This window comes from Triturus cristatus, chromosome 6, assembly GCF_964204655.1.
Source record: "Triturus cristatus chromosome 6, aTriCri1.1, whole genome shotgun sequence".
NCBI lineage: Eukaryota > Metazoa > Chordata > Amphibia > Caudata > Salamandridae > Triturus > Triturus cristatus.
The window spans coordinates 1,078,213,690-1,078,240,420 of NC_140589.1; the positions used below are offsets into that span (position 1 = coordinate 1,078,213,690).

General features: G+C 43.8%; 1 protein-coding gene across 2 annotated transcripts in view; it reads right to left on the reverse strand.

Annotated features, from left to right (window-relative positions):
• Nucleotides 1–26,731, reverse strand: part of CCSAP (centriole, cilia and spindle associated protein) — a 98,547-nt gene that overhangs the window by 32,671 nt on the left and 39,145 nt on the right. The gene's annotated exons all lie outside the window — the stretch shown is intronic.

A 26,731-nucleotide genomic window follows, 5' to 3' on the forward strand; every position in this document is an offset into this window, starting at 1 on the left:
AAAATAATTCATTTCATTGCTATCTCATATTTCATAATAGGACCAGACTTTCATAATAAAATAATTTTCCTGCAATTAAGTACACTTTTATTTACAAACATTACTACTCTCCAAACTAGATGTTCATTTTCCAGACACTAATGCAACAAGCGCAGGACGACATTGCCAGACACCCAAAATTTTAAAATTGGAACAATCAACGTTTTTCTAGCTCCATCATAAAATCTACAAACTAAAAACATGTAAAGTGGATTGTTCTTTATGGTAATCGCAGGGATATAGATGCATCGTTCGTGACCAGTCATTAATTTCTGGCAAACTTATAAGTCTATGTACAATCCCAAATCTGAATCTGGTTAGCAAGAACCGGTCATAAACACCCAGTACAATATTTAAACATTCATTTGCTTGCTTCCTATTCAATGGCTTCTCTGGTCAATCTTGAGTAAGTCTCTCCCTTGGAGCATAGCCTGTTTAAGATAATAGTAAAGCCTAGTCCTCCCTTTGATGTATGTAAGTCACCCCCATAGTAGGACAGTTGAGCTCTAAACTAGGGTGATGTATATCAAAAGGTGGAACACATACTTTTACATGTTCCAGCAGAAAAAAAAACTACCATGTTTTACTGTGGAAAGGTTAGTAGCCCAATTGGTGAGTGCAGAGTTACAGGCTGACATCTCAGCCCTGCTAACTTCTGAATTGGGCTACTGAAGTGGTTACAGTAAGGTATCAAAAGAATCATTACATTAATTCAGATTTAATTGTTAAATCAAACTTAATGTCACTGGTGGTCAAAGTGCAACTTTAGTCATTGCACTTTGGTTCCTCAACATATCCAGTGCCTGTTTATGGTTGCACACACAGACTGTCCTCACAAACAGGCTTCTGCCCTCCTGGGGAGACGTGAACACCACCAGGAAAGGATATACATTAGAAATCTGTGTCAGGGAAAGATGTTACCACCCCCGGCAGGAAGCAATGCGGGTGTTGGCTCAGACTTAATCGAGCCAAAAACCGCCCCAAGAAACGGTTTGAAATTGTTAAACAGGAATTGGTCAAGACACCCAATCGCTCTGACCCCGGTGATGGCCTTCCATCATGTGACAAATTGGCTGCCTTCTTCACTGAGAAAACAAAAACAAAAAAAGCATCAACAGCGATCTGGAATCAAAGAGGGCTCTTCTCCCAATCTCGAAGTGGGCGGCTCCTCCAGTCCACCATGAGCTGCACTTTTCCTCCAGAGTTAGCACCAAGAACAACCCCTCATGGAACTCATTTACTTCCCTCAGCGAAAGAGATCGCTACAACACTCCGCTCATTATCAACCCATCTAACCACTTCAGCGACCCGCTACCACCGCCCAGCTTCAAAGATATCAAGGATACCATCCTCCCCCCCCCCCCCCCCCCCCCGGGACAATGATTGTAAACGCCTTGCTGTTGCAAAGCATGATCCTCCAACTGCCTAAAAGCAGTGCAAGTCTCCCCCATTCTAAAAAAAAAAACCTTACTGCAGACAGTTCTGATATTAATAACTTTTGTCCTATCTCCAACAGCCCCCAGCTGGCCAAACTGCTTGAACAATGTCTGCAGATGCAACTTTGCGCACACGTGGAGTATTTCCAACTTCCTGACCAACATCAATCTGGTTTTCGGAATGGTCATAACACAGAATCTGCTCTCACTCACATTATCGATGACATTTTAAAAATTCTAGACCAAAACGAATCATGCCTCCTGATTCTCCTTGACCTTTCTTTCGCTTTTGACACGTAACCACGATAACCTCTTATCCATTCTAGAACACAGGATGGGCTTAACAGGTCCAGTATTGCAATGGTTTACTTCCTTCCTCCACAACAGACCACAAAGAGTCAAGGTGAATCAATCCCTATCCCAGCCCTCTTGAGTATCTCTGGAGGTTCCACAGGGGTCCGTCCTATCACCAATACTCTTCAATGTATTCCTGGAACAGTTGGCAAGCAAACTGAACTCAGCTAACATTCTCTTCCATATGTATGCGGACAATCAACTTTATTTGAAAATCACCTCCCCTGAAGACTTCATTTAACCCCTTGCATGCCCGCCCCTTTCCCCGCCCAGTGCCGCGCTTTGCATTAGCGGGCGGAGTCCATGACGAGCTGGACTCGTCATGGGCACAGCGCCACCGCAGCCCATGACGAGTCCAGCTCGTCATGGGCACTGAAGGGGTTAACTCAACACTACCTTGACGAATACTTAAAACTGGCTAACTGATGACCACCTCATGCTCAACACCTCCAAAGCAGAATGCCTGCGCCTAATCACACTCCCAAGATCGACCACTGGCTGAAATACCTTACAGCCTTCAACTGCATTCCCCACATAATTGAATCTGCAAAATCCCTCGGAATCACACTAGATAAACACTTTAACATGCAGAACCATATTAGCAATGGTATGCAAGGGTGCTAAACACCATTTGAGCTTACTAATACATTTCGAACCATTCCTTCCACAGTAGGAATTCAAGACGGCGGTACAAGCTCTTTTACTGCCTAGGCTAGATTATGGTAGCTCCACCCTCTGGGCACTTCCCAAATATAAACTTGGCCCCACTAAGAGCCTCCATTAATGCTGCAGCCAGACTGATTACGGGTACAAAAAGAAACAATCACATCTCCCCAGCCCTCAAATCCCTAAACTGGCTCTCATATGAAGCAAGAATACAGTTAAAGATAGCCTGCATGACACACACAGCCATCCATCTCAAGACTCCCTTTCATGTGGCTCAAAAGTTAGAACTATCTGATGGTTGCAGACAGTCCCGAAGTGCACATGCATTACTCCTGAAACCACAGCTCTTCAACAAAAAGAAGAGCCACAGAGCCTTCTTAGGCGCTGCACTTAAGATCTGGAACTCTTCCACCGGAAGTCTGACAAATTTCTTCTACCGCTCCGTTAAAAAAGGAAGTAAAAAAAAATCCTAATGTCTACATTTTTGCCTTAAACGGCCCTGGACCAACAGCTTATTTACTGCCCCCGTTTGACAACTAGTATAATCCAGCGTTCGCCTGCTATGCTCAAATGTATTGAATGTTCTTTCGCCTGTACTGTGTCCGTCCTACCCTAATTGTGCTACACTCTGATCATGTTCGTGTTGTGCATATTCAAGTAATGCTTTCCTTCCCATTCTATACCCTAACTATCCTAATTGTGAAGCGTTCCGATACCCGCCAGTCATGTTCGCGCTATACAAAACTTTATAAATAGCCTCTTCACCATCTTCTTGATGGCGGACTTGCTAACTTTTTAGTTCAGCACTCCATCACACTGCGTGTTTTCCATCTTTCTCTCCCTCTTTATTTTCTCTTCCTCTCTCCCACAAAATTACCCCATGCCCTGTGTTTGCTCTCCCACTTGCAGCTGCCCACTTTCTTGCAGTGTTCTTTTCGCCCACACTTTGGTAAAAAAGCACTTGGGGGAGACTAACGCAATCTTGTTCAGCAGCGACAAAAATCATTGGCAAAGTTAGTAGGTCCCAAAGGCAAGACCTATTAGCTTTGCTAATGCTACTTTCCCCAAGAGACTTGTACTTCTTACAATTGTCATTGCAGAAAGTCTGAACTAAAATTACAGCATTCTTTAGCCACTTCACCACCCACAAGATCCACAAAGGGATTAAGGTCATGAAAGAACAATTACACGTGTAATTGCAGACTAAGAGTTACCCTTACCAGAATTTATTTTTTTATGGTTTCTAAGGGGCCTGTCGTTGCAAAGTCTGAAGTCATAAATAAGATAAGCGAAAAGCTTCACAGTTTTAATGGCAGAAGCACACTCTTGCTATTTATTCATATGCAGTCTTATATGGCGCAGGCAAAACACAGTAAGTAAAAAAATCCTTTACATAGAGTCAAATTGCAATAGTAATGTTGCATATAATATGTAAACATAAGACTAAACCCATGCAGTGCAAAAAGAAGCAGCTTATGAGTGATCATTATACACAGATGTGCATAGATCATAGCAGTGGTAAAAGTTGTGTGGGATTGTACTGGGACCACTGTGGTAGGTTTATGGTTTCTTCACAAAAGTGCTTTTGTGATTGTAGGGAGTTGATATATATATATATATATATATTCCCCCGTTATAGTTAGTGCAGGCAACTATAACTCACGCGACCGCAATCCTCTGCTGATGCTAATACTGTATTTAGACACTTATTTGCCCATGTCTTCTTCCATACATTTTTAGCTATACATATATTACAAATATTTTTTTTTCATAAAGACACATATGTCATCAGCAGAAAATTGCGGTCGCGTGAGTTATAGTTGCCTGCACTAACTATAACGGGGGAATTTCATTGGTTTATCAGTAAAATTTCCGCTAACAATAACATGTGTGAAACCTATGGTTTTTTCAGTGAATTTGCAAGGTTTTTTAAATGCTAATTCCTAACTATAACGTGTGTGAAACCTATGGTTTTTTCAGTGAATTTGTACGGTTTTTTAAATGCTAAGTTACTTTACGCCATTCGTGGCGTGCGCGCCCACTTAACGCAGTTCGTTCCGTGCGCGCACGGTGCGCTTCGCGCACCGTGCGCGCACAGTGAGCACGCGGTGCGCTACGCGCACCGCGCGCCCACTTTACGCAGTTAGTGCCGTGCACGCACGGTGGGCACGCGGTGCGATGACAAAGCAAGAAAGCACGTCAACAAATCTGTTTCTGCTTTCCTCCGTGACTATGGTATGGGTGCCATTTACCACAACAACTTGCGTTATGACATGCAAGACATTTATAGAGGAGATGGTGTGCACTTCAATGATGAAGGGAACAGAGTCTTCCTCTTGAACCTTAGACTCTGCATCGGTACTTACTTGTAGGTACCACTAAAAAATCATTTCATAAACACAACGGCTCTTTTTAGAGCCCCCTAATATCTAAACACTTAAATCTGATTTTCATTTTTTTTTTTTTTTCCTACCGTACGCTTACCGTAAGCTTACCGTACGCGTACCCCGTGATTTTTTTTAAAATCAATAAATGTTTTCTTTGTACTTTTCTGTCCTTCTTTGACCCCCTTACAAATGTTAGGGGGTCTGTAACTCTCCTCATTGCCCCCTTTCCTTGTTTTCACTCTTTTTTTTCAGAGTGAAATACACAAAATGGCGGCCGCCGCTTCCTGGTTTCGGCCGATTCGAATGTTTACTAAGATCTAAGAGCCAATCAGAATCGCGCTCGCGCACGCCACCGTACGCTTACCGTAAGCGTACGGTAAGCGTACCGTAAGCGGGCTCAGATATATATATTGATTTAAAGGCTATTTTCTCAGAATCTACTGAACAGATTTACACCAAACCTACAAAAGGCACTTCCTTGACCTAGGGACTACCTCTCTGCCAAATTTTGAGTAATTCTGTTCAGCCGTTCGGGCTGTAGCTCGTTCTAAAGGTCCTATGGAAAAATGCATGGGAAAAACGCGTTTTGGGACCCCCCTTTTATCTCAGCCCCCGCTTGACGGATCCCCCCGAGACTTTCAGGGTAGGAGCGGAGCGTAGCGCCCCACCTATTTTGAGAAATTCGAGAGGATTCGTCGACCGGCGCCAAAGTTATTCAAAATAGAATGTTGAGGTTTTCCTATGGAAACGTGGTCCTAACTATAACTACCTACTGGCGACCGCCAGTAGGTAATATATATATATATATATATATATATATATATATATATTTTTTTTTACAGTGGTGTAGGCTGAAGTCTTCCGGATAGCTGTTGGAACAGAGTTCCATACCTGATACTTCCTAGGAAAAAGACTGACTTACTGTTTTGTCTTCTTGAAGGATGGAGTATCAAGGAGAAGTGAGAATGAACTTCAAAGTGGTCATTGAGATTACCAGTTTGTGTACAAGGCTGGTGGTGGGAATATAACAAGTAACCATCCGAGAGACAATAAAAGTCTGTTTGGAATAAAGTGGAGGACTGTGTGGTGAATCACTATGAAAAGTAGACTGCTATGTAACACACTGTTTGCATTAGTGTTTTTTGTTGCAGATCTGTACTGGTTACTTGTATTCACACATCTAGCAGTCTCCTTTACGAGATGGGAACTTTGATTATTTTTTCATTTTGCACCCTAGAGTCCGGTATAAAAATGTGCCATTATCTCCTGGAATTCAAATACTGTTTAGTGCGGTTTCCCTGGTTCTCTTTTTGAGCTGGTCGGGACAGCTATCCTGCTTACAGTCTCCTCCTGCTGAACGAAATTCCCACACTCAAACAGAAGGACGTCTTGAAATCTTTGAATGGCATTAGAAGTCGGTCCCAACTGTGCTAGTATTGTTATGTTACCATTTCATTTATGAGCGGTTAATACATTTTCAAATTTGACAGGCTGATGCCCTTGCACTTTTTTTTAGTCAGAGGATAAGAGCTAGGTTTGCTACAAAATAAAAACCATAAACATGGTACAGACAGTCAAGTTTTTGCCTAAATGCAACAGCAGAACTCTTCATGATTGGCCATAAAAATTCATACAGCAGTACAGTTAAATGAGGATAAGTGTGAAGGGCAGAATTGGCTTTGGTGACAATATCTGCCTTGCTTATACCAGACTAAGTCCTTGTAAATATACGCAAAGAATCCCTTTCCTTCACGGGTGGTCATTGTGACCACTATACTTCAGGCAGGTCGGAACCTGCTGCATGGTACAGCTAGACCGACTCAGCTGTAGGGTTGCTTCCACATTTCAAAATCATGCCTAGTAAGCTCCGACTACAGTAACATTAATATTATATGTGGAAACCAACATGATTTACTTTCAGTTGTGGCCCTAGCCTTTAATAGCCCATTTTCTATGTCAGTTCTCAAGTAGTATAGTATAACTTTAGGCTATCAAGCCAAGCACAAGATGCAATTGTGATGTAGTGAAAGATGGAACTACAAAGTCCACAATATTATGGCTTACAAGAAAAATGGACTAAAGCCAACAACATTTCAAAAAGTCAATAATGCCGGTAATTACCTGGGGTTCATAATTTATGCAAGCCATCTATATCTCTCTCTCTCAACTAAACAAACTGACATTAACACAATATGTATGCATTGAAACGGATTCTAATATGCAATTGAAAACAGGTGCCATACCCAAACATGCTGACATTTACATTGCATTTGGGTGCCAATTCTACACGATGTACACAGTGTTCATCTTTCCCAAGCTTAAAAGTTTTTACCCACTTAAATTATCAAAACATGGATGGTTGCAATGTTCGACTACGGAAAAAGTTATAAATGCATGGAAATCTCCAAATTCCATGAAACTCCTACAAATAACTGATAGTCTAAAGCACTGTAGTATTGATGGCGGTATTGGTGATAACAGTTGAATTGCATGTAAAGCATACAGAAGAAGCCAGAAATAAATTTGGTTACTATGTGTAATCAATAGCATGAGGTAAGAGAAATGCTCCTCTAGTCAGAGCCAAAGACCACACACACTATGTATATTTTAAAGAAGTGGTAACAAAAGGTCTGCCAGACAATAAAAAGCTTTGTATATCCAGGCTAGATATAAAAATATGGTTAGCAGCTGGCCTTTCCATTTGTTCTTGTGTTGGGAGGCAGAAAAAAACCATTGGTTTACTAAAAAAGTAAAGACAAACACAAGAACCCCTATAGGGTGGTTTGTCCAGGGATGCACAAAATAGATTTAATTTTTTTTTTTTTTTTTAAACACAACAAAAATATGTATACGAGTTGCTCAGTTGATGTCACAGATTTAAAATTGCTACAGAAACATACAAAATTAGATATGGTGTGCAAGTTAACCAGAAAGACTTCTAGGATGGGTAGCACCATGAGGAAAGGGGGATAAACCTTTTCCTCATCAATAGTGGACATAGGCAGGTTATGTGAACCAACGTTCTCCATCAATTCCAACAGTTTAAGAGTAAACTTTCTCACTAACACCTTTGCCTCAAACTCCCAACTCATTGCAAATTACCAAGTTAAAAACATAAAACATAGCAAACAAACAAACCTCTGCTCTTCTTCTCTGGTCCAAACTCATTCCCTACGACATTTGCAAGCTCAAATTCTAACAGCTAATGTTATCCATATGAACCCAAGCGTAACCTCAGCCATTGTATCCTATTGCTTATATTGAAAACTTGCCCCAGTATTACCTTGGTCTCACTGTTTACCTGAAGCCATTTTAGGTTAATTTGCAATTAAAATAATGAAAAAAATAACATTGCAAAGTAGTTTTTTTGTTATTGCAGTCCCTAAATAACATTGGTAAAGTAGCAGATTTCCTTGGAAACCGATGGAAAAAAAGAATCTTCGTTTTATTAGAGGCATGATATTTTACTCTACGTCGTTTTTCATTCAATAAAAAAGGTGTATACTAGTAGTTTACTCTGGGAAACAAAAGAGGTGCAAAGACCCCGCCACAGAGCCCAACAAGAGCCAACAACTAGCCGGATGTATGTTCACAGATAAGTAACAGAAGTTTAGCTGCTCTGGTGACGTCCACGCGTGCTCAGTTTAAATTATGGATTTTCTGGCAATACGAAAACCATAAGTCCATATATACTTCTACAAAAGGCTCTGAAATGTATTAAGAAGCAGGACATATACCTGGTGGCCAGTCTGCACCTTTTTAACATCAAAGTTGCGACGACATTGTGGTAGAAGGATAGCAAGCAAAGAAAATTAGAAACTCATACAGGGGTGCAGCTGCAGTTTATTTGTAGCAAGCAATCCGCAACTAAGGAGAGCAGTAGTCACATAACCAGCAAGAACAGCTCCTTCTAGAAATCTCTGAAATGACCAGTGCACCCTATATTTCAAAATAAACATTAAAATTAAGATTATATTATAATCTCACATTTAACAGTCAATTTGACTGAGTACTACTTGAACACGAGCGTTGGATACTAGTTATTTTTTCTTAACAGAATTTTATTGAATCTCAGTAAACAGCACTTTCAGTTGGACAATATACATCAATGCTCACGTAATATTCAGTTCAAATAAAGGTGACCCTTTTGCTGCCAGTGTTGGCATTTTACTGGGACAGAGCCTATTATTCCTATTTTTTGTGCTTCTAGTTGGTGGTAGAAATAGGTATGAAGCCAATAATGAATCCCGGGAAAGCTATACATTTTTGAAAAAGACAACATTCTGAATCCAGCAAGGGGTCATATGTGTAGATCATTCAAGGTTTACCTATAGAAAGTAACAGTTGAAATAAAAACAAGCATTTACAATGCAATGGTCTCGGCATTGGTAAAGTTAGAGCTATTGGCATTGCTCATGACATTTTTGTTTATGTTTTTGTTTTTAAAACATTTAACGAAACGGCATTGTCATGAGCAATGCCAATAGCTCTAACTTTAACAATGCCGAGACCGTTGCATTGTAAATGCTTGTTTTCCTATTTGCCTGCACTACGGACCACCACGTTTGAAGACTCCTTCCCGTTTGGCATTTCCAGGGATACAGGACTCCACCGCCCAAGTTAGCCTGCGCCAGCCCACCGCCTGAGTTAGCCTGCGCCAGCCCGCCACTATTTGTACTTCCAAGGTACGTGTATGTGCCCTATGTATGTGGCCTCAGGGGACAGATCGATACGCCTTAAAAGCTGCTCCTGCCTCTCTCTGTCCCTCTGCAGCCTCGGGCTCCTGCCCTCCCTCCCTCACCCCACGTATGAAGTGGCAGCACCAGCTGTTCGCATCCCCCGTGTTTATTTTCGTTTTTTTCTTGTGATCTGCTTGGCTGCCGCACCGTAACCCCTGTCTTGTGGTGTCGTATAAATGAAAAATGCTTGTTGCTCGTGCACTCACAGAGCAGCAGCTTCGTTCTTTGGGTTGGTTGTTGGCTTTCTTCCAAAGCGTTTGCTCACCAATGTATTATGCACTCCTATGATCCAGGCTGGCAGCTGCTTTGCGGGCATTCAGAGCATTAGGGTGATGTGAGCAGAGACACAGGAACGAAACACGATACCGCTAAGTGGCGTCGCCACCTCGTGACTACTTTGCACAACTGCAATATTTAGACTTTTCCTTAAACCGAGGTGCGAGCCCTCACACCGCTGCCAGGCACTCGTGTGCCCTTCATCAATGCCCGGCTCTCGCCCCCTCCTAACTAGTGCCCTCACATCACTGTCCGGTTCGCGGATGGACTCAGATCAATATTTGACGGGTGTTGCTCGCAGGGGCCTTCACATCATGTCCAAGACTGCGCGTGCTCTCGCATCACTCCCGATCTCGTTCATGCCCTCACACCACGGACAGCTTACACGCTGTCACACCACTGCCTCTGCCTGTCTAGCACCCTCTAATGCCTGCTGCTCTCACGTGCCCTCACCTTACGAGTCCTCAATTTAACTGCCTGACTCAAGGCCCTCAGTTCACTGTCCTGGTCACGAGCCATCATATCACTGCCCCACTAGAGTGCCCTCACACACATCACTGACCGACCGTTTCGCATCCTCCAAGCCTCCTGCTCGCGCATGCTCTAACGTCACTGCCCGGTTCCATGTCCTCCTGAGTCCTGCCACTGCCCTGCTCGCAGCCTCTGACGCCCGTTGCTCACTTGTCCGTTGCGGCTGCCTTGCTTATCGTTTTGTCAGCTATGTCTCATGGCGCCCCGCAGCAGCTGTGAACCAGCATGTTCGTGATGTAGTAAAACTCAAACAAACATACCTATTCATACCGCTACTCTAATGAGCTGCCTTTATCACCCCCTGCCCCGCGTATCCTTTTTATGACGGACCTGAACACCCGTGAAGGGCCGCACAAATACAGTATCACAACAATGAGCTAACAGCAGAGCAATAAAGAAATGTTTGTACCATCAGCCTTCAAATGTAATTTAGAGCTTCCTTTTATGGGGCTAGCGCAGCACACCGTGTAGGGGGACGAAATCTCTTAGAAAAAAAAAAGGTTTTACTTTTCTTCTTTAAAAGCGCGGACAATTTACGACGAGAGAAAATGCTTGAATGCCCTTGGACCCGGTTCGCGCTATTTAAATCTGAAAAAAGAGAACAATAGCGCCGTAGTCACATCCTGTGCGCAGACATTTGGCAGAGCAAAAGGCACACCACTGCCTTTCTCCGAGGCAGAGCAAAAATGCCTCGGAGAAACGCAGCGTCCTTTTCGGATTCGGGGGCGTGTTTGTCTTTTCTCTCCTCCAGCCATTGGCTGGAGGAGAGAATGAGACTTTCTTTAAAAAACACGCCCCCCGATCCGAAAAAGACGGGCCTTCAACGGAGTGACTGACCTGTTCTCCGGTGGCTGGCCAGCATTCAAGAGGCCAGCCAATGGAGAACAGGGGAGAAGAGGGGCGGGTGCAAGCCCCTCTTTTCCAAGTCATTAAATCGCCGGACTTCCGGTCTGCCGACCGGATGGTCCAGAGACCTAAAAAGGATTGAAATTCAGTTGAGAAAAAAAACCTGCCATTTGTGTCTACATTTGCACATGTACCTTCTAACTATGGCAGATTTTTGAAAGCAATATACTGTTACATCTGTGGGACCCTTCTGGTTGTGGGGATATAGGAGGCGTGAAGGTCTACCGAGAACTTGAGGTACCCAGAGCCAATAACCGAGTTGCACCTTGCAACAGTTTCATTGAGTACCGCGTATATAGTAATTACATTTGGTAAAATATAAAGAATGAAAAATAGGTATTAAGAAAACTTATGTATTTCTAAAATGGGAACAGGATATGGAGTTTAGAAGCATTGGTTATTAGTGCATCTATGAATTTGTGGGTACCCATATTAGCATGTGAATTGGAGAGCATTGTTCAAAATGTTTTTTTTGTTATTTTTGTTACACACGGTCTTACATTTGGAAGGCAGAAATGCATAAAAGACAAAATGGTTATAACACTTGTTCTACTATTCTGTGTTACCCTAAGCTTCCTGGTACTTCTATTGGGTGGATAGGTCAAGTGTACACGACAGGTAACAGCCCAAAATGTAACATGGACATATTAAATTTCTCATTTTTTTGTGTGCAACGTGCCTAGTTGAATTTGACCCTAGCTCAGCCAGCACCCAAGGAAACCTAGCAAACCAGTTCCTTTGGGCTAACCTGTGTAGCTCTCACCAGGTTTGGCTTGTAGCACGAGGCATTGCCTGGGCATCTTCACATGGCACTTGCTCATCGTCCTCTCCTTCCACCACACCTTGCTTTGCTGCTGACAGACTGAGAAAGTCTTTGATACAGTGGACTGGCGATACTTGGAACCTGTGCTGGCCCGAGCAGGCTTCGGACCATGCTTTACAAGGCTTGTATGAGTGCTATACTCCAAACCGTTGGCTCGAGTCTTGAACAATGGGGGCCTCACGGAGGACCGCCCCATCTGTCAAGGAATGAGACAATGCTGCCCCCTATCCCCCCTTCCTTTCACTCTAGCGATAGAACTGCTAGCCCGATTATTCAGATGCGATGCCCAAATCCAGGGATGGTGCTGGAAGGCCTCCCATAAAGAGCGCATCGCCCTCTATGCGGATGACGTTTTGTTCATGGCAGACCCCGCTCGTACGAGTCCCCGTTGTCTTCATATCTTGAAACTTTTTGGGGAAGCGTCAGGTCTAAGACTCAACTCTGTCAAATTGATTCTGGTGAGTGTGTGGCATGGCAATTGCATATCCCAATCAAATGCCTCAGCTTTCACTACCGGGGATCTGGGTGGCAATTCACCCAGAACTCCCTTGGTCGCTCAACTTTGCCCCTCTAAAGAAGACCAAAGAGGACCTCCGTAAATGGCAAGCTATCCACTTGAACCTGCTGGGAAAAATTGCCTTGTACTAGATGATTATACTCCCTCGATTACTCTATGTACTGCAAAATCTGCCTCATCTCCCATGCCACTGGTTTAATGCCTTAGACAAAATTGACCACATGATTTCTCTGGGGTAACTCAGGACCGCAGATGGCTCTGCCAAAAAGCCAAATATGAAGGTGGGATGAGCAACTTCTTCCCTTACTATATTGCAACACGCCGCCTAGTGACCAAGGATTGGTTCTCCAGGGGATGGTCGGACCCGGCCTACCAGCTAGAATTGGGGAGCCTGGAATCAAACGTATCCAAAGCAATGCTCTATGGGTCGCCAATCCTCCACTGTATCTCAGCAGGGACTAGAACGGTATTCCCTGCTTGGTGCTCAGCGCTGCCCTACCCCTGCTGGAACGCTAAACTCACACTCCAGATACCTTTGTGGCATGGTACATGGGTGGAGAAGGTGGGTGTGCTGAATTGGTCCCAAAAGTGGGATCTTATTGTCATTACACAGATCGGTGATGTTTAGTCAGGAGGGTCAGCTGCGCACCTTTTAGGACTTACAGGGTCTATACTCTCAACTCCACTCCATTTTTATAAATACTTACAGCTCCGGCATGCTAGCCTTGGGGAGGGAGATACCTGTGGGTATCTCCCTTCCCAAATTCAGCCCATTGAAAGCAAAACTCCTCTGGGGGACCTGGGAAAAGGGGGGAGGTGACCTAGATCTAAAAGTCCCTCGTTAACAATTCCCTTATCACACTAGCTTAGCTGCAGACTCGCTAGGAGCGATAGTTGAGGCCCCTAGATGACGAAGATTGTCGGGATGCCCTTATGGCCCGTGTGATCACTATTTCAGCCAGGTTGAAGTTGATCCAAATCTAATATCTCCACCACGTATATCTCACACCAACCAGGCTGCACCGAGCGGGATATTTCCAGAATCTAAGTTGTCCACGATGTGCGGAGACGCCCGCAGACTTATCACATGGTGTGGCCCTGCACAGCACTAACAAAATATTGGGCGGATGAGGTTAGTGAACTAAGTGGGGTTCAGGGGTCGAAGGTCCCACTCACTCCACTGGTCCTGCTCCAGGTGGTGATGAAAGGCATAGGAGGCTCCCAAGCTGATTAAGCATTCTTGAGCTCATAGGTGGACAGAAGAGACATAGCAACCAGATGAAAGGGCCACGTCCCCCCTACAGTACCCCGGTGGTGCAGAGGGTTGGATTTCTGTGTCGCGCATGAAAAGCCGGTGTAAGAGGCACGGGGATGCCCAACCAAGTATGAGCGAGTGTGGGGCAAATGGCTAGGCTTTTTGGGCTAATACGCAATAGAGTTGTGTGGTTTAACGCCGATGATATACAGTCACTAAGAATGTATTGCAAGCGCGGATCTCATCGCATATTGCACATTATTTATGTAATGCAGTGCATGTTCTTGTGCTATAAAATGTCTTGTCTATATATTCCCCATCTGGCTACTTGTGCGCAGATACTAAGCTTCACCCAACAGTAGACGCACATGTGCAGCCCACACATGTGCGCACATGCAACCAGCCTAGAGCCTCTTACACAAGCTGCGCAGGAGCTGGGTGAGACTCACTCACCATAGTATTCTAAAAACTGGGTGATCAACCGCGAAAATTACTGGTGTACTAAATAGGTGCAATCCTTTTGCTACACTCGTCCTTCATCCGATAGCCTTGTAGATCTATTGACCACCCATTTGATGGGGGTACAGACCAATCCTCTACCCCACCTGATGAGGATGGTGGAAATGAACTAGGGCCCATCGGCATGGCCAGTTTTGGCAAACTTCCCATACAGGAACAAAAGAATGATGAAAGTTGTCATAAGTGGTAGCTCGATTTGGAGAGACTTTGTAAAAAACGCAAAGCAATTTTAGGGGGAAAAAAGTCCTAGGGATTGCACTCGTTACCTCAGTTTATGAAAGGCACACGCGCTACAGATTCTCTATTCGTTGGAGTGCATCATATGTATTGTATTATGTCATGCAACACAGTGGTCATTTTGTAAGTAATTAAAACACCGTTTATTTCCCCCTATAACTTTTAGGTGGCTGCTGTGTTGCCTGTGTCGACAACGCATGTTGCTTCACATGGTGGCCATCTTAAAAGTATAGAAAAGATTGGTTCCTGTATTTTAAATATGGCTGATCTTCGTTATTTACTTTGTCAATCTTTAAGGAATTTAATGGCCTCCAGCACTAGCAAAGCCAATAGTGGACTACCACCATGGCGCAAGAGTGGGACAGTGGCATTAAAAACAATTCAGAAGATGACAAAGGAAGGATGGATATAGAACAAGAGGATGAAAGAAAAGAGATGACAGGTGACAAATATTCAGAAGACTCATGGAGTGCTAAAAGACAAATGATGTGTAAAAGCTGCACAGAGAAACAATAGTCCTCTCACTTCAGTTAAGTTACCATCCAATCCAACACATCCATTCAAAAAGCATGGTGAGAGATCTATGACTCGGGTGGGGGTAGACACAGGAGAGGGAGGAAACCACTAAATCCAAAGCACAACACTGAAACGGACAGGGAACCCATTTAAATAAACAGCATTGAGCAGGTTGGAAAGTACAGAATACTGTGTGGCTTGTAACATGTAGCAAATTTCTGTAGCAAGACTACAAAAATGACTTGTATGTCATAAATTATGAAAACTTAGGCTGTCTCACACATATTTGTTATTTAAGAAAAGGTAACACTTGTCTTGCAACAGTAAAGCAACTTAGTTGAATATTAAGGACTGCTGTCTCCGTATGGAATGAAAGCCAGCATTTTAAGTTGGCTATTCATTATAGTTAACAACCATTCGCAGAAAACATTTTACTAGGTTTCATTCTTGCGAGCTCTCCTGTGATAAGCAGGACTCAGTCGGTTGTCCACAACTTGAGGGGAGGGTTACAGAGACTACAGTCTGGCACTTTCTCAGTAAGACGTTTGGTTAACATGGTAATGCTGTAATACTACTCCAGCTAACGCTGAACAGTAATACTGGTGCTCAAATGCTGTACTCCAAGTTCTTCCAAATTGAGAAATACTTACAAGAAACAAACTTAATTTTTCAAACTTAGACACCATTAGTTTAACCTTCTGCATTCCTTATCCATTTCTAAGCACGGAGACGACAATAAGAAAGTATGGAGGATAAAGACACCATAGGATAACCAAACAATTACACTTGAACCCCTGTATAGGTTTCTCAGCTTCTCAGTAATAAAATAGTAATTGACAACATTTTGCCCCCAGAGTCTGATGAGTGACAGAAGAAGCCATTTTCTAATTCTTCGGAGAGTCACTTAATATTGCACACACAACAACCTAGTCTTGCTTGCCCCATTCTTAGACCACAAAAAAGGTCATATGCTTTGGAACGAAAAAGATACAACCATGTGTTCCTCTGCTCACTCCATTTTGTTGCTGAAAGAAAAATCAGTTCCATTGCTTCACACTATTTTTTGGGTACTAGGTTACTCTGAACAGCAGTTTTTTCCCCCAGGCAAAACACAAATAGAACACCAGCTTGGCCAGAGGTCCTAGATAGAGTACACACTCAAGGATTCCCCACCGGCTGTTCTCCTGGATGCAAAGAATGTATGGCTTGAGATGCAGAAATACGCAAAACTTATGTAAATTCTAGAAAGTTTACAATAGCTTAATGTTAAGAACCTGATGTTAGAATGTCCCTTTCACATCACTAGGTCCACACTTCAAGAGGCTCCATTTCTCCACTTCACAACTAAACAATTCAATGAACTTTTTTAGCTACTGCTCGAATGTGAACGCCATCAAATTTTTGAAATAACACTTTCAGATTTCCAGTGAACTCAAATGTATTGGGGTAATCTGCCTTCATGTCTTCTATCTAGGTCCTGTCATTGTGAGTGGTTACTGGGTAGTAACCACGACCGGTACTACTGTTTACAACTGCACGTACATAGCAAACAGACGTAGAAGATTTGGAACTCAGAAATAGCACCAAAGTGATAAAACACACTCAGTTAGAGGTCAATCTTTTAAAAAGAATAGGCATTCATTTACCCATTTGTAATACAGGCTGTTAAACCGAGGAACAAAACAGTATTATGCAGTGGGCCGTGAAACCGTCTTGGACAGAGATACAGTTCAAGGGGAGATCAGTCACTGCTCTAGTTGGTCTTCAAAGTGAAAGTCCAAATGCTAAATAGTTTATAATGGTTCCTGGACAATGGGAACTACCTCATGGTCGCAATGAGTGAAGGCCTTTTCAGCAGGGATGCGGAATTCCTATAGCCCAGGACATACGGTTTTGGGTCAAGGGCAACACGTTTGGATGTGTATTTTGTCCTAGGCCCAACCCCCTGCAGCACAAACCCTTTGGTTGCCAGTCTGCAGTACTACATTATGGATCAGGGAAGGGCACTGTCTGCAATTAAGGCAATATTTTTTCCATATGTTAATGCTGTTCAAACTTGTATTTATGGTTCATTAATCCAAAGCCTTTATTATTAGGCTGAGCACTCCATGTAAATATACGCTATGACTGCACTACTGACAGTGGTGTACACACGTTTTCAAAATTTAGCAATTTGAGGCTATGTATAATGCTCCCAGAATGCTCTCCGATTGGATTTAAATATTTTCAGAAGCTTGAAAGCAAGATTGAGGATTATTTGCTTTCAAAATTAAATGTTCATAGAAAAATAAAAGCAGGAAATTAAAAAAAAAAAAAAAACATTTCGCTAAACTACTGTAAAACTACTGTATGTAAAATTTCAGGTACCATTTCTCTGCAGCATCATTTAGTAACATGTATTGATGCATGCTAGTATCTCCCCAAAAAATGTCATAATGGACAATCAGTGTAACCAGTTTCTGTACGATTAGTAGAAAAGAAAAAAAAACAAGCATTGGCAAATCCAGTAGGTCTGAAATTGGTGGTCAGCTATTTAGTTTTGTCAATGTTTTGTCAGCGTTAACGTGTAAAAATGGCAAAATAATGAAGTAATACGGTCACAAAATGTGTCGCTTTACACCACCCAGTTTGCCTTTTCTTGCCGTATAATTCTAGTGGCCAGAACAATGATATATGAATGCATCATTGACGGTACCGGTCATCAAGTCCCACATCTAAGCAGAGATGAAATAAAGCGAAAGGGCAAGCCACGAGTGTTAAAACCCTGCTGAAAGCGTGAGACAAGCCATGGACTGACAGAAAATAAAGGCCTGTATTAGTGAAACATCATCAAAGATTTGTTGGGGGCGTGAGCGCGGACCCGAAGGGAAACTGCCAAGTGATGTCATTCTCGAAGAACTTGCCACCCGCAGTTCTTCGCACCACAATTAATGGTAATGAGCACTATGCAAACACATACATTTGGAGTCCGGCCTGGTGCAGGGAATGAGTTTCCGGGTTGTCTCATTTCCATTATGGGGGTTAAGGGTCTTGCGTATCCTCAGTAAAAATAGACATGGCGACTGTTAATAACCCAGATATGTTTTTTAAGGGCACATTTTGCATGGCCATTGCTTCTGCCCTGCCTGCTTTCGGGGCCAATAAGCAGATAATAAGAAGGGCCTGGAATGATGTGCATGGATCTCCATTCCGCCCAGCTGAGCTCCAGTCTAGGGATAAAGCCTTTGAGAATACCCATGCATTAGCTCCGTTGGCATAATGTGCAGCTTTCATACATTCCCTGGCATACAAACATGCAAACCTGCAAAATTCCCAGTTAGTCTTGGAGTCTTCGCCCCAAGCCTTTCAGATACATATTGCTAAAAACATAAATTACAGCGATGTACAGTGTATCGCTTGTGGCAGACTCCATCGTGTGAATTAGCACAGAAGGGGGCACAGGACCCTCGTTAAAATTAGGATAAAAACTCTTATTACAGTTTCCTGAGAACAGACATGTTCAAGCTTTGAAAGCAAATGCAGGTCTATAACAAGAAGCGCGAGAGAAGCGCGAGCAAAAAAAATAAATAAATAAAAAAAAAAAAAAAAAAAAAAAAAGAGAGGAGACGGAGGGCCGAGTGAGTGGCCGGGACGTGTGGGCGAGGAGACTCTTATTACAGTGTCCAGAGAACAGACACGTTCAAGCTCTGAAAGCAAATGTCTAAAACAAGAAGCGCAAGCAAAAAACAGGAGACTGAGAGGGCGGAGCGAGTGAGTGGCCGGGACATGTGGGCGAGGAGAGAGACACGAGTGTGCGCGCACACACACTTAAGAGAGCAGTCTTCACTTTTCAAGCACTGCACTTGTGCTTGGGGCGCGCGGCTGCTCGCTCCCGCAAGGTGGATGCTGCCACACGCACTAGGGCAGTGCTTGGAAAGTAAAGACCGATGGCAAAAAGGCCCTCCTAGAGCAGCGCATGCGCTCTGCCTAGGAGAGACCTAAAAAGAGCTCTTTATAAACTGCTTGGTTTGGTTTTCAAATCTTTGCATTGGAACGTCCATGTTATCTCAAACACAAGCTGCAGCCATGGATCCCGGCTCGCCAACTTAGATCTAGCAAGGTACTACGGTTACGTCCTAGTCATATTCGTACAGCTCGGTATGGGGGCCACACCTTTTCTTTTTTGGCCCCCAATACACTGGAATCAATTACCCGAACAGCTATGTTCTTGTTCAAACCTACCTTCATTTAAGAAATCTCTGAAAACGTTGTTGTTTAATCGTTAATATTATCATTGAACTGTGACCTGTATGAACTGCTCAAGCACCAAGAGACCACCCCCCCCCCCCCCCCCCTGGAATGATTCATGCGCTCAACAAATCTATAAAATAGTTTAAATAAAACTATTACATTATAATCTCCATAATTACGCTTTGAGACAAAAAAATAATTAAAAAAAAAAAAAACGCGCAGGAGGCGGCGTTAGTGCCATATTTGTTGGCTATTTGACAAACTGCAGAGGATGTGGTTGAAACTTGTTCAGACCAGCTAACTCAAAAGTGAGATCTTATGGATAATGTTTTCCGTACCTAGCAACAGCAATGAAATAAATAGGTAGGCAGGAAAGCCTCAATACTAACGACGTTACACTGTAGAAATTTTGTTTCAATAGCTCGCCTCCACGTGGCTGGCATTTCTACTGCAAAAACTGCGCATAAATCGGTGATATTACAGTGTGTGGGGGGGGGTTGAGGGGCCGGAAGCGACTTGAATTGGTACCAATTCAAGTAACCAATGCCCTTGAGAGATGCGTCAACACAAGAGAAATTTAAAAAAAAAAAAAAAGACACATCTAGCTCTGCATCAACATTCTACAGAAGCAAACGTCTTTTAGACTTACGAAAAAAAGTCAATTTCTAAGCAAATTTGGGAAGTACCTATATAAGAACAGCTTCTATGCATGCATCAATTCGCTCACAGTGTGCAGTCTCTGGCCCTAAGATTCACAACTATAAAAAAAAAAAAAAAAAAAAATAAAAAAAATAAAAAGAACACAGAATGGGCCAGGCACTAACGAACCCGTAGTAAGTTCAGTTTTTTTTCCTCCACACTTGGCATTATGGACCTTTGATGCTTGTGTATTTTTAGCCATCTTTGAAAAAGACATTTCATGCCAAGACTGATGTGCTTTTCGCTCTAGCTGAGGCTCAGAGGAATGAAGCAATAACAAACTAGCTGATCTTAAATCAGTTCAATTTTACAGCCTGAGCACCGGCGGGTGTAACAGCCTCTGAAGGATTTCCCAAATAGTGCTATTTGCATTAGGTACAGTCAGCTTGGGAATGCACACTGTTAAAGACAGTCACAAGTCTCTCCTGCACAGCACCACAAAGGAACAAGCGTTGGCAAAGTCAATAGGTCTCATCCAAGCAAGAAAGATTGCTTTGTCAAGTTTTAGCCATGTTGTACACTAGCGTGGCTGCTGTTCAGCATGGCTAAAAGATAGTGGGGTAAAGGATAGTGGCAAGGGGGTTGTAAAGTGGAGTAGAGTGGAATGTTATGGAGTGGTGTAGAGTCGTGGAGGGAGTAGAGTTTCAGATTGGAAGGGCGTGGAGTTGAGCTGAATGGCGTGGAGTAGAGTAGAGTTTCAGAGTGGAGCGGCATACAGTGCCCTGGAGTGGTGAAGGTGTTGCAGAGACTGGGGAAGAGTTGTTTAGAGTAAAGTGGCGTACAGCAGAGTAGGTTGTCGTAGAGTGACAGTGTAGGAGAGTGGAATGGCGTACAGTGGAGTAGAGAAGAGACGTAGAGTGGAATGGAATGGCACCGAGTGTATATTAGAGTGGGTTGGAGTATTGTGTCGTAGAATAAAGTGGCACAGAGGGAAATGTGTAGAGCGTCAGTGTGAAATAGTGTTGCAGAGCGCCATAGTGTCCGAGTGGAGTAGAGCTTAATGGGGGAAGAGTGTCAAGAGTGTAGTGTGTTAGAGTGGCCTAGAGTGAAGTGGCATAAAGTACAGTGGTGCAGAGTAGATTGGCATAGAGTAAAGTGGTGTGTAGTGCATTGGTTTGAGTTAGGTCATGCAGAGTGAAGTGATGTAGAGTGGCCTAGAGTGCAGTGGTGAAGAATAAATTAGAGTGGCGCGGAGTGATGCAGAATGTAATGAAGTAGAGAGTAGACTAGAGTGGCAAATAGAGTGCAATGGCGTAGCGTGCAGTCTTGTAGAGAAGAATGGTGCATCGCAGAATACAGTGGCGCAGAGAATAGTGTGGCATGGTGTGCAGTGGCATACGGTGTTGTAGAGTATAGTGGCACAGAGTGCAGTGTAGTTGGCGCATACTGCACTGGTTTTGAGTAAAGTGGTTGTTTAGTGTACTAGCGTAGAGTGCAGTGGTTTAGAGTCGAGTAGCAGAGGCCACTGGCGTAGAGCGCAGTAGCATAGAGAATGCGGTGTTGAGCAGAGGAGGTGGCCTAACCTCTAGAGCGGTTTACCTCGAAGCTGGAGAACCGGGTTCGAGTCTCGGAAGGGACGCTCAATATCCCGTGATTCTGGGCAAATCATGTAATCTCCCTGTACCTACAAAAAATAAATATGTCCATCTCTAAGGTAACTGGTGTTCATGCAAAGCTCTTGGATACCTTTGGGTCGAGTTTGTGCAATTTAACCTCCCCACCCCATCCCTCCCCTAAAAAGTGTTGTAGAATATAGTGGCGTAAGAGCAGAGTGGCGTAGAGTGCATTGGTTTTGAGTAAAGTGGTGTAGCGTGTATTGCTGTAGGGTGAAGTGGCATAAAGTACATTGGTGCAGAGTGCATTGGTTTAGAGTAATGTGGTGTATAGCGCAGTGGCATGGAGAGCGTAGAATAGAGCTGCTTAGCGCGCAGGGTTGCAGAGTAGAATATTGTGGCAGAGTTTATTGGATTTTGAGTAAAGTGGTGTTTAGTGTGTTGGCATAGAGTGCAGTGGTTTGGAGTAGAGTGATGTAGAGTAGAGTGGCACAGCGCAGAGTTCAGTTGCGTAGAGTTCAGTAGCAGAGTGCAGTGTTGCAGGGTAGACTGTTGTAGAGTGCAATGGTGTGGTGTAGATTGCAGAGGCATAGAGTGGTGCAGTGGCGCTTAGTACAGTTGTGCAGTGTAGACTAGATTGGGGTAATGTGCAGTGGCGCATAGTAAATTGGAGTGGAGCATGGTAAAGTACAGTGGCACAGAGTACAGTTGCATAGAATGCAGAGTAGCATGAGTGCACCGGCATAGAACAGAGTGGTACAGAGTAGAGTGCATTGCCATAGAATGCAGAGTTGTGGACTGGAGTGGCGCAGAGTAGTGTGGGCATACATTGAAGTGGTGTAGAGCAGAGTGCAGTGGCGCAGAGTGGAGATGTACAGGGTAGATCAGTGTGGTGTGGAATATGCACTGTGTGATAGCACACTCATTACAGAACAACACATTTTCAATTGAAATGACTATTACATTTGCACAGACATACTTTTACTGGTAAAGGTATACAGCGCACAAACTATGTATGGAAATTGCATCACCTAGTGTATTGACCGTATTAAAATGTTGGTTTCTACCACACTTCAGAATTACCCAGAAATGTGCTTCATTTGTGCTTTTCTAATTCCGATATATTCTTAAATATCTGCACGGTTAATTTAGAAACATTTACATTTTGTGGTGTGCTAGGAAAAAAATTAACATTGTACAGCCTTCTTCATCCGCTCCCCCAGCAGCCAGCATGACTGTCACAAAAATGTTCTCACTTTGAAGTCAGAAAGAAAAGTAAACACCAAGCTCCCTGGAAGACAGAGCCTGACATTTGACCTCTGTCTTTAAATGTACAGCAAATGAGACAAGATGAGAACAAGATTCAAAGGTCTGTTTACAGAAATCCAGTACTGGTGGAGGACTACAGGAAATAGGATTTGGGCATGGAAAGGGACAAACTCAAGCTGGACAGCGCAAAACAAATAGAGCCAGCAAATGAGTGTTATAAAACAGAAAGCCAATGGTAAGCATGAGGGCAGAATCCAGTCCCTGGGAAGTTTACCTGAATGTCCCCAATATGTCACTAGCAAACCAGACAGTTAAGTTGTCTGGAAGCCTTAGACCCAAAAATAAAACTTAGCTTGCTACTAGAAGATCATCTGTTCCAGGGATAGTTTCCCACAACTGGGAGCCCCCCCACACCTGAGCCCCCCCCCTCCACTCCCCAACACAAATTGCAGTTTGTTTCTTGAAAATGAACAGATATCCTCGAGAGGTGCGTTATCGAAAGATAATATGGCAAGATTCTGGAATTATATCAATGCACCTGCAGAAAAAAAGACAACTTAAGTACAGTGTCTCAAGCAAATTGAGAAATGTACATCATAGAGTGTTACATTACCAGTTTTCCTGGCAATACAACCTTGCAGATTTCATTCTTCAATTAAAACAGCTAGAAATAGGAATAAAGTGAGAGATCAGAAAGGCCTCACCATCAGATGGTGCAACTAAGCCTTATGATTTATAAGCAGTTCTGTTTAAGCAGGACACCAAACAGGCTAGATGCAAGTGCCCACTGTATAATTGTTGGTTTCTAAATGCTAGAATACCCAAACCAAGGAAAAGCTCTGGGCTGCTGCGTCCATATAAGACAATAGGTCACGCCTATGTGAGAGCCATTAGCTTTACCAATGTCTTTTAGTCATGTTGTACAGCAGCGTCACTAAAGGTTTGTGGCTTTTCGTAGAGTTGTCTAGACTACAGTGGCATAGAGTGGGGTGGAGCAGAGTCGAGTGGCATTGTGCAGAGCTGCATAGAGTTGAATGGAGTAGAGTCACGTAGAGTGGCAGAGAGTAGAGTTGCATCCGTGTATAACATGCACTGGCAAAGTCAATTGGTCTCACCTATGTGACAGCTATTGGCTCTGCCAATGTCTTTTAGCTAGTTGTACAGCAGAGTCTGCTAAACATTAGTGGTGTTTCATAGTGTGGGGTGGAGTAAAGAGCTGAGGAATCGAGTGGGGTAGAAGTGAGTGGAGTGGCTTAGGAGTTGTAGGGTAGTAACAGAGTGGGGTGGAGTTGAATGGCATGAAGTACAATGGCACAGAGTGGAATGGAATGACATCAGGCGGAGGAAGAGAGGCGCAGAGCAGAGTGGCCAGGAGTAGAGTGGCGCGGCAGAGTGCACCTTTGAAAGGCATGGTGTAGAGTAGAGCAGAGTAAAGCACAGTGCACATCCAGTAATACCAAAACTCTTTTAAAATAAACAAAATTAAGACTGTGACCTAGGTGGACGCGGACTCCGGAGGCTCCCCGCCCTCGCTCTCCCGTCCGCACAGCCCCCAACCGAACGGCGCAATCGGCGGCGCAGCTTGCAGGGGAGGCGGCACTGTTCTGTGGGGCCGGTCCGGAGGCCAGCAGCCGCCGAGAAGCCAGTGTGTGGGGCTTGGCGCGCTCCGGCAGCCTTGGTGTCTGGGCCGGCGGCGTGGTTGGAGCCACGCCCTGTCTGGTGCTACTAGTGCTGGGTGTCGGAGGAGGCTTCAGGGCCGGATGGAGAGGCCCTAGCTGTCTGGGCCGCGGATCGGCTGCCTGGGGCAGCCCGGCACCCTCCGTGGGTCCTGCAACACGACGGGACTCCCAGGGCTTGGTGTCTAGGCCCTGCCCGGGGGCGGATCAATTACCATACTCCCAGGAATTTGGTTATGGAATGCATCACCTTAGCCCTTAAGAAGAATTTTTTCTTATACCAGGATGTGCACTACCTACAGAAACACGGTACCAGCATGGGTAGTACCTTTGCGCCGAGCCTAGCGGGCCTGTATGTCCACCATCTGGAATCACAGAAAATACTCCTACAGCGCAATCCATTTTTCAATAACATTGTTCTTTGGAAACGGTACATAGATGATGTTTTTGTGATTTGGAAAGGGGATTCTGATTCAGTAACCAATTTCATGACATGGCTCAATGAATAGAACGCTTTCCTCAAATTCACTCACACATTTTCTAATAACAACCTGGTGTTTCTTGATTTGAACATCTATGCAGAAGAAGGAAGATTAAAATCCAGAACGCATTTTAAACCCACGGCGAAAAACTGCCTGTTGCTCTATGATAGCTTCCATCCCAGACACCTTAGGGATAATCTCCCCTATGGCCAGTTCCTCCGTTTACGGAGAAACTGCTCAGAGTTGACGGATTTCAAAGCCCAAGCCAAAGATCTGGAGAAGAGACTATTAGATCGGAATTATCCGGAACAAATAGTCAAGAGGACTCAAACGTGCCAGGAACAACAGAGACGCTCTCCTTGAGAATCGAACACCAAAAGAACAAGAAACCAGACCTATCTGTGTAACCACTTTTAACACCCACTCCAACCAAGTGTCCAAAATTATCAATAAGAACTGGAAAATTTTGAACTGTGGAGGTCTGGACCTACCAAAACCGATGTTCTCCCACAAACGAGGTCGTAGTTTGAGGGACATCCTGGTCCACACCAGACCACGTCTCCCACCAGCACAACAAGACACTAGTAGTATGTTACCACCCATCAAAGGGCATCATCCATGCGGCATGTGTAGTACATGCTCACTCACTAAGAAAAGTACCCAGCTCACTTTTTCCAATGGTACGTCATGGGAGCAACGAAAATTTACTAATTGCAACAGCAAGAATGTGGTGTATCTTATTACCTGCCCATGCGGTATGGAATATGTTGGTATGACCACGAGACAAATAAAGGTGCGGATTGGGGAACACAAGAGCAATATCCGCTGCAAGAAAAGCACAACCAAAATGGCAACTCACTTTTTGACCATGAATCATGGCGTGGATGACATTAAATGGACCATCATTGAACAACTAAACACTGATCATGGACTCTTTGAAAAAGAGCAACGATGGGTGTTCCGCCTGGGCACACACATGACGGGCCTCAACGATGACATACCTTGGGCACAACTGACCTAGTACCTGGTTCTCCCACATTGAATAGATTATCATGTGCAAATGCAATGTTTTTCACTCCATTTTGGTGTTATACATCAATTTTTGTTTTCATACAATTGCGGTACCTTATTCTATTGATTAACATTCGCTAAGGCCTCTTTCCACTTCCTTATGGGGGTACAAATAAATTTGTGAAATAATGTTCACTTATACCACTGTAGGATACCCCCACAGGAGGCCCTACATAAACTCAGGTGATAGTTCATGTTTAGTGCCTCCAACGCCATCAATTGGGTACAGTCTTTCTAATTTGTCTGCTCCCCTCCCGCACGGCGCAATAAAGCTAGTGTAAATTAACCCCTTATCTATGTATATACTTTATTTTGTTTATTTTAACTTCCCTTTGTCCGACCCCAAGCACGCGAGTTAAATCATTAGCGGGCTTGATTTATTTTTATGCTGCCCCACACTTCCTTATGTCCGACCCCAAGCACGCGTGTTAAAGCATTAGCGGGCTTTGTGTGTATGCTGCCACAACACGGAGATATTCCCGCCTTTAATGAGGCATTCCGTTTAACTAAAGGTCCGATGGCACTTTCCTGATTCAATAAAGATATTCAG